The sequence below is a fragment of the Mustela erminea genome, chromosome 2, assembly GCF_009829155.1.
Source record: "Mustela erminea isolate mMusErm1 chromosome 2, mMusErm1.Pri, whole genome shotgun sequence".
NCBI classification, from domain to species: domain Eukaryota; kingdom Metazoa; phylum Chordata; class Mammalia; order Carnivora; family Mustelidae; genus Mustela; species Mustela erminea.
In genome coordinates, this window is record NC_045615.1 from 58,548,350 (window position 1) to 58,562,186 (window position 13,837).

At 38.5% G+C, this 13,837-nt stretch overlaps 1 protein-coding gene across 1 annotated transcript in view; it reads right to left on the reverse strand.

Moving 5' to 3' along the window:
• Positions 1–5,803: 5,803 nt before the first annotated feature.
• Positions 5,804–13,837, reverse strand: part of EMCN (endomucin) — a 135,253-nt gene continuing 127,219 nt past the window's right edge. The window contains exon 12 of the mRNA XM_032333003.1: positions 5,804–6,049. The gene's annotated coding sequence lies outside the window, so the exon portion shown is untranslated. The remainder of the gene's footprint in view (positions 6,050–13,837) is intronic.

Consider the following 13,837-nt stretch of genomic DNA (forward strand, 5'->3'; position numbering starts at 1 on the left):
CAGGGAATTCCAATGTAAAAAAAAAAAAAAGTTGGGTGGTTGTAGGCTATATTCCTTCTGTTATTTAGATATAATTTACCTGCTTGTTCAATTTGGAAATCAGTTGTTTATGCTACCTTCTATTTATGTCTTTAGCTTCTTCTGCTCTTTATCTCTCTTAGCTCCATAAATACAAATTATCAACTACCTGAAACTAACTTCCTAAGCTACAAGCTTAAAAATTGCACAATTCTTATGTTTGGCAACACTCTAAGGGGGAAGATAATGTATTGAAAATAAATAGGCTTGGTTTTGGGAATGTTTCCAATTTTGAATCCTTGGCAGGATTGGACTTCCACTGGAAAATAAAATTAGCCAAAGCTCTAGCTCAAAATCTTTTGAAAGATAAAGCTATGGGGATTACTCTAATGTATTCAAGGTGTCCATGTGCTTTGAGTACAGCTAATAATAAGCTCCCTGGAAAATATGATGAAGACACTGGCAGATTATCAAAGTTCAACAAAAATCAACTTCATGCACATCTAAGACTACCATTTTCCAAAATAGATTGGTGGATTTTAGGTTTATTGTTTCATTTGGAATGTTAAGTTTGGGAGTGTGGGAGGCATTTTTCATAATCACAGGGAAGGGGACAATAAGGTCTGCCTCCCACATTCAGTGTGTATCCTCATGCTGTTTTATCTTAGCATCTGAAATTCAAAGTAGCTTCCTCCAAAGCAAGAGGCCACCCAGGAGCTGGAATGAAAGAAGCATGCAGAGGAATTTGTGGTGAAATTGGCCACAGTCCCTGAAAGCCCCTCTTCCTGTATTTTTTGAGAGTGTTGGGTAATCTTTGAGTGCTCATAATGTGATGGATGTTCTACCCACAAGACTCAGTCTTTAGGATTTTGGAGCCACACGGTACTCTTCTCAGAGGGACTGGACTTCAGGAGTGACTGAAAGTTTGATTTGTCTTTTCCAAAGTTTAGAGAAACTAATGAAAATTTTTCAGATTGTGAGAATTTCTCTAGTAATCTAGCTACATCTCAGGTTCATAGAAAAGGGTTTAAGTTTCATAACTGAATAAACTCCCTTTCTATTCAGGAATTATATAACTTCCAGCAGTCATTTTTCAACCAAGGAGATGAAATGAAGGTTGAATCAAAGTCACCTGTGACACTTTTTCAACTCACACACTCTCTCCTCCCAATAGGCCCCATTTTTTCCCCCAGATTCTAACACCCTCTTGCCTGTGGGGTGGCATGGATAGCATCTGCCACTGTGATCAATAGTTATCTTTAAGAGTGGGTTATATCTTTCAAATACTGGGGTGGAAAAGAGGTTGAGAAAGAGCTCCGTTGTTTTGGAGTATCATTTCTCTACAGTGTCTCTGGCTTTTCCAGAATTTGTGAAGTTAGTAATGGAGACCTGCAGGCGATGCTCATTATTTTTTAAAACAACCTTATATCTACTGACAATAAAGCTGCTCTAGCTGCTGGCTGAAACTGTGTCTCTTGTCTTCAAGCTAAAATTATATCAACTCACGGTGATGAGGTAACTATTGTAAGCTGTTGTGGAAGCTCTGAAGAACACTTACATGTTCCTTGATGAATAGAAATGGAAAGCATGAATTTCTGTTTAATTAGGGCTAGTCATTTGAAGAACTATTTCAAAATCTGGGACTCATAGGAAAAAAACCAAACAATTAAAAGTCATGTGGAACTAAAATGTTTGGAAACTACTGACCTCAAATGAAGTAGGTTTCAGCACAAGAGAATGTCTGTTGATTTTTCCTTAATCAATAACTTTCTTACTTATAGTCATATCTATAAATACAGTTCTCTCTCTATATATATGTGTACATATGTATATAATATGTATTATATATATGTGTGTGTACAGATTTGTATTTTGTTCTATAATAGGTGGACTGAAGAAAGAGAAACATATCTATTAAGGATAGAGTTCTTCATATATTGATGGCATAATCATTTATTAATTTTAATTATGATCTTTTAAAATTATTCATGTTTGATTAATCTCCAGTAAATTTGAATTCCACACCCTTGCTCTTCCTGGAATGGGTTCTGTGGGTGGTGAGAACGTGGGAGTCTCAACTTCAGAATGCATTTTTACCAAATTACTCTCATCAGTAAGTTCTGGGTCTTACATAAGGTATGAATGGTTGACCTGAAAAATATATCTGTGAATATGATGCTTATTAATATTGTTCTTACTGCTGTTTGTATAATGGATGATAAATAAAAGTTTGGATATTTGGGTATCTTTCTGTAGTATTACCAAGATTTTCTGCCAGCAAGCTCTCATTAAAAAAGTTGTTACTAAGGAAAGAATATTATGATGGGAAACCCTGAAAGCTACCAGCTTTTAACTTTTGAGGAACATCAGAAAGCTATTTGTCCTTTTTCTATTTCTTTCCTAATACCAACTAGAATTGAAGCGGGGAGGACAAGTGTGGCAGTACCTTGTTACACGGCAGTGAGGAATAAGAGCACGAGAAAGGTGACCTAGGTTCCAGATGAACAAATATCTGGGTCTGATGGTTTGATCTTTAATGTATCAGTAAGAAAACAATGGAAGGAGAAGGCTGACTTGCTGATTTTCCTTCATGGAAGAAAGCTGTCTTTTAATTCTGAAACTCAAGTGCTATTTTAGGAGAATTCCACTTTTTAAGCAAGAGCCAACAGGTTCTTGAGATTCCAGGTCGTCCTTTCAAGTTGCTAGAACAGAGAGAAAGCATGCATGATTGTTTTCAATCCCAATTCATTGCCTTATTTATTTAACAATATTTTGGCACTCTTGGAGTGACGCTGGGCTATATGATTTATCAGTTAACGGTCATAGTGACTCCTCAGTCAGATTTTAACATAAGGAGGTTGAATAGAGAAAGAAAGATAAGAAAGAAAGGAGGCAAACCTTTGCACTGTGTGAAATAATATCTGAATTCCTCTTTTTGAAATCCCTTTTTCATCCTTGCCTGTTTCCATTGTAAAGCAGGAATAATAGTTGGAAACTTGAAAGCAATTTGACATCTGTCCCACTTCACGTGTAGAATATCTGCTCTCCCTCAGTGGGCCAGCTCTTTAGACGTACACGTACAGAGGATGTACAGAGGAAGCCCATGGGACAGCAACTTGAGAACCAACACATGGTAGACCCTTCTATGGGCTGTCTTGTCAGATGGCTTAGAATGAAGTCAGGAGGAGAGTCTTCCAGGTTTACCTTTGCTCTGAGAGCCTACCAAACAATCACAGAGAAAAGTCAGAGGTCCCAGTTCCCTGGTCAACAATTCCAAAGTTATCTTCACCCTCTTTGAACTTCTTAGTGAATTTTTTATCCTTTGTTCTCTTCTTCCTCATTACTGTACTTAACGCAGCACTCTGCACACACATCAGTCTCTCAGCAGTCAGGAGCAAGTTGGATGTAAGTTAAATTTGAAGTAATGGGCTGGAAGAGAGGTGAGGGCCAGGCAAACTCTTCCAAGGCAAACTTGGATTTGCTGTGGGACGCATAAGTGCTGGAGGTCTTGCTGCTGCCTTCTGAACCCGTTTCCGTTCTGAGGCAAACCCATTCTTGTAAGGGCAGGACTCCTCTTGTGGGTGACTTTGGCTTGCAGACTCTGAAGGCCTGGCCGAAACCTTTAGAGCTGTGTTGCAGTATGAGACTCTTCCCACCGACTCTCCTTCCTTTCCCCTTCCTTCTGCTGGAGTCCCATCTGCAGCCCTCTCCAAAGCCTTCTCCTGCTTCTTCCAGCTTCCCCGGACTCTGCCCCTCACAGGATTATTCTCCAGAAAATCTCTTGCAGTCTAACCCTATCTTGGCATCTGCTCAGGACCTGTGCGAACACAGGAGGGAAGTTGACTTTCTTAGAGCTCGAAATCTGAGTTAAAATAAGGTGTTATGGAAAACCAAGGCAGATATCCAAACAGGATTCCAAAATGCGTTTGGCCACCTTCTCTTTCCCTAACTCTTTTACCACTCCCCAGCCCTGGAGCAGGGATCAGCCAACTTTGTTGTAAAGGGCAATATAGTAAATGTTTTATGCTTTTGGGTGATAAGGTCTCTGCACAGCCACTCAACTCTTCTACTGTAGCATGAAAGCCACCGTAGGCCATACATAAAGGAATGGATGTGTCTGTCGGCCTGTGATTATTTAAAAAACAGGTGGCAGGGCATATTTGGCCCCTGGGCCACAGTTTGCCGACCCCTGGTCTTTCAAGTGCACATCAGAGATTTCCTTTGTCTGACTTACTCAGTCGTTTATTTAGACCTCTGGAAATTGAGAAGATCTTTTAAGCTGGAGAGAACAGGAGGATCTGTGTTCTGTGCTGGCATCTGCTCTTTTAGAAATACCTCCCCTCTGCAGTCTGCATTGAAGGTTTTCTTCCCTGGGGGTCTTGTGGGGGGCCCTGTGTTTCCCGCTCCTCAGCTCTTTTTCATTTTGCTTGCAAATTGCTAAGCACATCGCTTCCTACTGTAACAAATGAAGCTTTATTTTGTTATTGCTGTTGCTGGAAATTTTAAAAACTGAAATATAATAGGAGCATGACTGCATCTTATAAAAGCTTCTAGCAACTACAATAGGAGTCACCATGGCAACTCACAGTTTTTTTGGATTAAAGCATTTTAGAGTGGGAGCTGATGAGAAAAAAAAAAAAAGTGTTGCACGCAGCCAACTGAGGTTTCGACTTTAGCGAGAAAAATACCTCCAACTTTTCCCAGAGGCATGGGAGTGGGGGGGGAAGGAAGCAAAGCTGATAAAACGAAAGCGCTGTTCTAAGCAAGCCTGAGAATGAACCCATGTAGGAAGTCCATCAATCAAACAGCCAAGTACTCTGAAGCTACAGGTGAGATGGAAAGATTTTTACCTCACTGATCATGCTTAATTGGTGGTGAACATGGACATTCTGTGATTAATGTTTAAATGCTTACTGTGGCTTCATTTATATCCCTGCTTGGATGGCCTACTTGGATTGTACCATTCTCAAAGAAAAAATTTAGATGGGGGCACTGGGCCTTTTGGATTGCCTTTGCCACTTGCTCCAAACTCTAAGACAGAATGGAAGATAATAGCCTCCATTCTTAGATGTGGTCTGATGGCAACATAAACCTTGGCTCTACCTCCTGAAAGAGCTCTTAGACTCCGAAGCATTTTCCAAGCCATCCCTCTGTCACTTGGCACTTCACTCGGATCCTCTGTCCTTCCCTCCTTCTTTGTTGTCATTGAGGACTCAGGCAGAGCCAAGGCTGCGAAATAAGCAATAGGTGATAAAGCTTCATTTACAACGGAGCCGCATGATGACAGTGTGTAATAGTTTTAATGAAGCGTCCAGAGTTGTGAGGGTTAAACATTAAATTAGTGATAACACAGCGTATAACAAACACAAATCATTAGCAATAACAATAAGAGTTACTAAGTGAGGGGCGCCTGGGTGGCTCAGTGGGTTAAAGCCAGGATCCTGGGATCGAGCCCCACATAGGGCTCTCTGCTCAGCAGGGACCCTGCTCCCCCCACCCCCCATTGCCTGCTTCTCTGCCTACTTGTGATCTCTGTCTGTCAAATAAATAAATAAAATCTTAAAAAAAAAAAAAAGAGTTACTAAATGAGGGACCGAGGGTGACCACAATGACTACTACAATAATAATGAAATGTGTGTCATCTCCTTTGCTTTTCACAGCATTGTCTGTAGTTGCTGATGAGAAAGTTAAGTCTCAGAGTTTGACTCCGAGGATGTGATTCAACCAAGGGTCTAAAACTGAGAATTCACAGAATGGAAATTGTTGGCTAGTCTGGCTTCTGCTGGCGGGGACAAGTGTTTAGGCTCAGAATTCTGGACTCAGACCATCAGGGTTGGTTGGAATCTCCACTCTGACCTAAGGAAATTTGCCTGATCTTTCTGAACTTCGTTTTCTATGTTACTGCAAAAATGGAGATAGTAAGAGTACTTACCTTATAGCTGCTTACAAGGTTACCTGGACTTAATGTAAAGACCGTAATATGATGTGTGGGACTTACTAAGGGCTCTATTCTGGTAGCTTTTGAAGTAGCCTGGAAAACAGAGCAAACAAGATGTGTGTGTGTGTGTGTGTGTGTGTGTATTACACACATATATGTATATACACACATATATGTATATACACATATGTATATATACATACAGGTTGCACATATATATTTACTATGAGGTGTTGCCTGATGCAACTATAAAGACTGAGAAGTAAACCCACTATCTGCAGTAAGCGAGCTGGAGCACCAAGAATACCAGTAGTGTGAATTATAATCTGTGTCTGAGTCCAAAGGCAGAAGTTCTATGTCCCAGCCCAAAGACAGTCAAGCAGAAACACTCCTTCTTATTCAGCCTTTTATTCTATTCAGGCTTCAACAAGCACCAGTCACATCAGGGAGGGTGATCTGATTTGCTTTGCCTGTCGGTTTAGATGTGAATTTCATCCAGACACACGCATGCAGGAATGAATGTTTATGTCCCTCCAAAATTCATATGTTAAACACCTAAAACCAAGATGATGGCTTAGGGGCATTTTTTTTTTTTTTAAAGGTGATTAGGTCATGAGGATGGAATCCTTTTGATGGGATTACTGTCCTTATAAAAGAGACCCCAAAGAGAAAAGAGAGCAAAAAGATAAAAGAGCTTACAGCAAAAAGACAGCCAACCATATAGGAAGCAGGTCCTCAACAGACATATCGTCTGTAGTTGCCATTCTACAGATGAGAAAGTTAAGTCTCAGAGTTTGATTCCCAGGACATGATTCAACCAAGGGTCTAAAACTGAGACAGAATCTATTGGTGCCTTGATCTTAGACTAACAGCCTTTGGAAGAGTGGGGAGTAAATTTCTGTTTTTTGTAAGCCATTCACTATATGGCATTTTTGTTCTAGCAGCCTGAATGGACTATGACAATGTTTAACCAAATAGGTAGATAGTCCATGGCCCAGTCAAGTTGTTAAATAAAATTAACCATCCACCTTATTATGGTTGTTTTTGCTACTGTTGTGTTGTCTTCTGTGGAGGCGAAATCTACGTAAGCACATCAATCAGACTAACACTGAATGACAGTCAAATGTAAATGGTTGGTACGGAGGATAATGCATATGATATTTAAAATTTCTTAGAACACTCATATTATTCAAAGATTAATTTGCTTGACTGAAAAAATAATTTCATCTATATTTTAAGGGCATTGCTTTTTATACAGAGGTATCTTGTTCGGGCATTAGACAATTTAAAAATAATAGGTTGAAGGTGCCTCGTTAGCGCAGTAGGTAGCGCTTCAGTCTCATAAAAATAATAGGTTGACCGAAAAGACAGTGGCTTCAAAATAGACCGATGTATAAACATAATAGAACCTTCCTTAAGGGTTGGACTTTTAATGCATCAACTGGACAGCAGACTTTTCAAATTGGTAAATTAAGACAAGAGTTCTTGCAACACAGAGCACTTTTGCATATGAGGGGAACTTGGGAGATGGCACACATGGTTTGCTAAAAAAGAAAGACTCAGGAAATTCCCTCAACCTACCAGAGCAAAGCTGCAAGGGCTGGGCACAGTTCCCTCAAGCTGCTTTTATGAGTATCAACCTGCAGCCTTTGTAACCTGAAAGACAAGGGGCTTGTGTCATGATGGCCCCTGTCCTTCTTGTTTTGAGCTTTCACACTTTTTTCTTCAGCATCTTACCCCCTCACTGTAACATCTGATTGAATTTATACACAATGACTTAGGGTCTTGATTCGGTTAAGGTTTTAGGACACCACAAATTTTATCTAGACAAATTTTTATTTGGTGAAAGAGGAAATTTGATATCCATAGAGGTAAGAGGCAATGTTGTCTTAGTCACATGTAGACAAAGACAGAGCAGAGTAAATGGAGTAGACACTGCAGAGTAAGGTCATGGCTAAGCAGCTGGGGAACCTAAACTTGCTATGATCTTTTGTGGTACATTGGACTTAATTGTGTCCTCTCAAAATTCACATGTTGAAGCCCTAATCCCTAGTACCTCAAAATATAATTGTATTTGGATATGGGGTCTTTAAAGAGGTAAATATGGTTAAATGAGGCTATTAAGTAGACCTCATCCAATCTGATGTCTTTATAGCAAAAAATTGGGATATACAGAAAGAGACTCAAAAAATGTGGCAAGAAAGTGGCCATCTGCAAGTCAAGGAGCAAGCACTCAGAGGAAGCCAACCCTGCCAGCACCTTGATCTTGGACTTCCAACCTTCAGAACCAGGAAAGAAATTTCTATTTTGTAAGACTCCCTGTTTATGGCACCTTGTTATGGCAGCTCTAGCAAACTAATACATCTTGATTAGAGAAGAGGGGATTCAGAAAAATAATTACAAATGAAGAAGAAAGAGTGCACAGGAATGGCCTTAACAACTTACAGCAAGATTGGGCTATTAGTATTGTTTAGGGAGGCTCAGGAGAAGCTAAATTCTCTCTCAAACCACAGCACTCTTCTTCCCTGGGCACTCAAGGAAGAGATGAGCCAAGAGCAAGTCTACAATGCATGGTGGGTGGTTAAGCATAGCTTGGTGTGGAATACCATTAGAGAACTCTGGTCTGCTGGGTGAGGGAGTAGGATGAGGGCTTCTTTCCTTCCAGTGAAAGGAAAGGAAATTCGCACCTGTTTTAGCCCCTGGCTGGTTATGCTAGAGGACAGTATACACAAGAAGAGAAAATGATATTCTTGGCAGTTTCAGGTTTTTATTTCTTCTTGATTAAGTCTGAGCTACTTATATTTCTCTATAAAGTCACTCATTTTATCAAGATTTTAAAATTTATTAGTCTCTTTAATTATATGGGTTTTTCTTTTCTAATTAAAATAATACATCTTCTGTATTCATTATAGACCTTTTTTCATATTTTGTCTTCTTCCTCTTTTTTTCCCTACTCTTTATTGCCTCCAAAGAAAAATTAAATCTTTCTATTATATTTGGTTCCCTTGGAATCTTCAAATCACTTGCTTTCACATGCTGCCATCCTCTCCTCTTAACCTGTGGGGTCATGTGGGTTTCTCCAGGATATAGAGATTACATTCTTTCCAAGCTTATCCTGATACCTGTGGTGGATCACTTTCAGACTTATATTCTTCTTCTGAGTCTTCAACATTACACTCTGTTCTCCTGAACTGCATAACTTGTCTTTAACTTGCTTGTTGTTGTCTCCTTCTTGAAGGAATAGATCTATATCTGGTGTTTATAAACAAATACAGTATATTGATTACCTTTGACCTTACTCACCAACCACTTGAGTATTTGTTCTGTTGGTTCCATCTTAGATGCATGACAAGAGAAGAGCAAATTGTTGCACATAGTCTTTATTTCTATTTCTAGAGTTTGAAAGCCTTTTGCTTAATGCAACCCTGCTGAAGTTCAACACCTGATATCCCTTCTTGAACTTCCCTACCCAGCTTCTTTTTATAATGAATTAAATTGGTGAACTGGATGAAAAAGAGTAGTACTCAGAATATTCTACTCCTCTGGCTCTTTCCATGCCTGTGCTTAAGACCTGTTCCTACTTTCTGGCCAGTTATTTTCTGAGTGTTGCATCCTCTAGATGGATATAGAAAGAGCAGTATGATGTCCTGGGGGAAGGAGAAGCATGACAATTTGTTTGTCATGTCTTGTTTGCCTCAAAAATATAGAATCCACACAGCAGCAGGTTTCATGCTCAATGTGTTGGTTGGTTCATATCCTCCTTTGGAGTGGGACAAAGAGTGAGGAAATAAAAAGATTTTTTCCTTTCTGTTATTTAAATTTTGCAGAACATATCTGCTTCTTTTCAGAAGCAAAATACATGTGGGATAATAGTTTTATTTCCCAGTCCCATTACATCATTTTAACTCTAGCTTTAGCTAACTGTATGAGTTTTCATCTTTTTCTTTGATTTCTAAGTGACAGTTGGGTTTTTTATTTTGCTTCTGACATATTTACAGTGTCTGGAATACCCTAGGTGTTCAATAAACAATTCACTTCATAAATGGGTGAATGTCACCATTGTTATATGACTGCATTATTAAGACAATTAGAAAAAATTTTAAATGAGACTTCACTATTATGGTTGGTTTCATTAAATTCTAGTGCTAATTTTATTTTCTTCCTACTTAGTAGTGTTGGTATATAACAGAAGCTAATAGGGGAGCCTGGGTGGCTCAGCTGGTTAAGCATCTATGTTCAGCTCAGGTAACATTCTCAGGATCCTGGGATTGAGCCTCACTTCAGACTCCCTGCTCAGCAGAAAGTCTGTTTCTACCTCTCTCTCTACCCTCCTCCCCACTTGTGCTCTCTCATTCTCTCCCTTTCTCAAATAAATAAATAAATACAATCTTTAAAAAAATAACAGAAGCTAATAACTTGATTTGGAAATTCTGATATGTAAGAAGTTGTATTAAGATCAATCATTTTTTTCACAAACATTTATTACTTGTCTACTTAGGTTATCACTATGGCATGATAGAATTCTTTTCAGGTAGAGATTTGTGGGCAGCTATATAAATATGAAGAGCATAGGTTTAATATACAAATACATTTTTATATTAAGAGTAATTACAACATGCAGTAAGATATAATAAGGTAATGTAAAATGTAAAATGTACATACATAATTAAAACACACAGTGAGTTATAATAAAGTAATGTAAAATGTGCTATGAGCTATGGAAGGAGTGACACTTGAGTTATGTTATGAGGTCTTTAAAGAAGATTGTAAGGCTAAGAGTTCTGAAGGATGAAGATCTAAGAGGAAGAGCATTTCTGGGGAAGGTAGTAATATCCAGGGTCTACAATAGTCAGGAAATTATATGTAGTTAAATGTGATTGAAAAAAGAGGGTGAAGGCTACCTGGGAAGGTCTTGAAAATGCAGTTATCTATGGGTCACTGAGGATAGTTTTCCCTGGAATGCATGGATGATACCAGATTCAGAAGGGTGGTGGACCATAAATCAGAGTGATAATGACAGAGTTAGCTATGTGAATGTGGGACTGTGAGAACTGCATGTGGGTAAGAGTTATATAATCGGATAAAACTTCCTTCAAGGAAATGGATTTAAAATAGCCTTGGACATGTTAGAAGAGCATGCTGAGGGAATTATTGTGTACTTATGGAAAGAGAAGTGTTTGTGTGTGTGTGTGTGTGTGATCAGAAGCACACATAACCTAGTTTGATCCGTGTTGCTCCTGCTTCACTCAGCCAGCATTTGTTTGGTATCTCTTGGAGTCATGGCTTAAAACACTGGCTCAACTCCAAGAGAGGAAAAGTACAGATAAAATTAAATCATAAACTAAGAATACTTGGAGAATAGAACAAAATGAACCACCAGGGAAATTGCTAGGGAAACATCACCACAGATTTTCAAGGACTCTGAGCTGATGTCAGAAGAGGGATATATTGAGGGAACATATAACCTTAACTAGTAAATATAAGGAAAACTATTAAGTAAAGGGTGTAGAAGAAGAGTAAGTCCAGACAAGCAGGATGTGAGGATTAGGATATTAAAATCATAAAGAATGGACATTCACTTTCATTCAAAATGCAGGCCTTACCTCTAGAAACTTATATAAACCCCATCATTGACTGTACCAAATTTTCCACTTTATTTGTTTTTTTTAATTTTAATTTTTTATTTTTTAATATTTTTTATTTTTTTAAAATTTTTTATTTAAAAAAATTTTTTTCAGTGTTCCAAGATTCTTTGTTTATGCACTACACCCATGCATTTCGTGCCCTCCTTAATACCCACCACCAGGCTCACCCAAACTCTCACCCCCCTGCCCTCTGAAACCCTCAGTTTGTTTCCCAGAGTCCACAGTCTTTCATGGTTTACCCCAATTCACTTTTTACCCCTCTGATTTACCCCAATTCACTTTTCCTCAAAATCGAATTCCACCCCACCAATGTTGGTTTTATTTCTTGCCTCCCCTGCATGGGCCCTTTGGCATAATCTAGGTTTTCTACACCTTTATTTCTTCATACTGTCATTGAGCAGTGGCATCCATTGTTACGACCTATGACAATTTATTTTTTTAAATTTTTTTAAAGATTTTATTTATTTGACAGAGAGAGATCACAAGTAGGCAGAGAGGCAGGCAGAGAAAGAGGAGGAAGCATGCTCCCCGCTGAGCAGAGAGCCCGATGTGGGGCTCAATCCCAGGACCCTGGGATCATGACCTGAGCCAAAGGCAGAGGCTTTAACTCACTGAGCCACCCAGGTGCCCCAGACCTACGATAATTTAAATGTTGTTATCACACACACACACAAACACACAGGTAATTTTAAAATAACTTTTATATTTAAATCAAGAAATATAGTATGCTCAAGAATGTTCTTGAGATTTTTTTTTTGATAAGTGTTCAAATATCCTGTGTATGGAGATAAAAAACAATCACACTATTTTGCTCTATCTTTTAGTTATGCAAATTACTTGAACAACCCAAAGGGACTATTTATGGTGCTGAGATAGATCTTTCAATGATGATAAGGATTCGTCATTATCCCGGGTAGTAGTTATTTGCCACTGAACATAGTGAAAGGGACCAAGGACATGATAATGCTCAGAATCATTCCTTAATGTTATTTAATATCTGGACTTCTTTCAAGAAAGACATGCACTCACTGCATTTTAACAATTGCTAGGAGCCACCGTGGAAAGATGCCCTAGCTTTGTTGGGGTAGAGATGTGGGGGAGAATAAGAGGGTAGGGGAAATTGGAGCTGATTTTTTTTTTTAATCTAAGAAGTATTTAAGTTTGCTTTAAACATGTAAACACAATTTAAAAAGAAACAAAAATAGCAAGGTAAATCTTTTTGTTACTAGATATCAAATTAATGGATTAATGTAGATTTCATTCTGAGTGTCCTGATAACTTTGGCAAAATGGAAGATATGTTGGTTTCATGTTGTCCTATAAAGGAAATAATATCAGATCATCAGCAGAAACAAACTTCAATGGCACAAATTCAAAAAGGTTAGAGGCCTTGTCATCTCATTTATTTCTCTTTGCTTGGCTTCTTTGCAGGTTTTTGCCTGGTTCTCTGGGATTTTTGTAATAGGGAATTAAGATAAGAAGGAGAGTGTGAAGGGAAGTCTTCAGATAGGACTTGCAGAAGAATTCCTCAGAGAACCTTTAGAGAAGATTTGAGAAAGGTGAGTGTATTTTATGAATAAAAAGGATGGAACAGAAAAGAAAGTTTTCAGAATTTGTTGCTGTGGTGAGGAAATCTCCTTCAAGTGTTGAGAAATACAAGTAGAAGAAAAGAGATCTGAAAAATATAATTCATAATGACTTTTTGGTTGCCTAATTGTGCACCTACCTGGACAAAAAGTCACAGATTCGATGCAGATACAAACAAAGAAAATGAAACACGTAATACACAAATGAGTGAGTGGACGAATGGGTAGGAGCTCGGCCAGCATCGTCCTCTGGGAAGACAGTATTTCATATCAGCATTAGAATTACTGCAGCTATCCCAGGTAATGTGTCATAACGAGAGAATTTTGTGGCATTTGACTTAGAAGGGGCAGTTTTGATTTGCAAGTTTGTAAGATCAGGTGATGATTATTTCATAACAGTAAAGGTGCTTTAACAGAACTATATTATGATGAGCCTACTAAAATAAATTCATATGCAAATGTGTGCCAAAGCATTGAATAAACGGATCTGTTTGATGAGACTACTTAATATTTTCCAATTAAATTGTATTTACAAATACAATTATTTCAGTTTTAATGTAGTTGGCATGGAGCTTTGTGAGCATGTATATATTTTGTTATGGCTAATGTTCAGCTAATATGTATAGTTATCTTTAAAGCACCTCCTTGTTA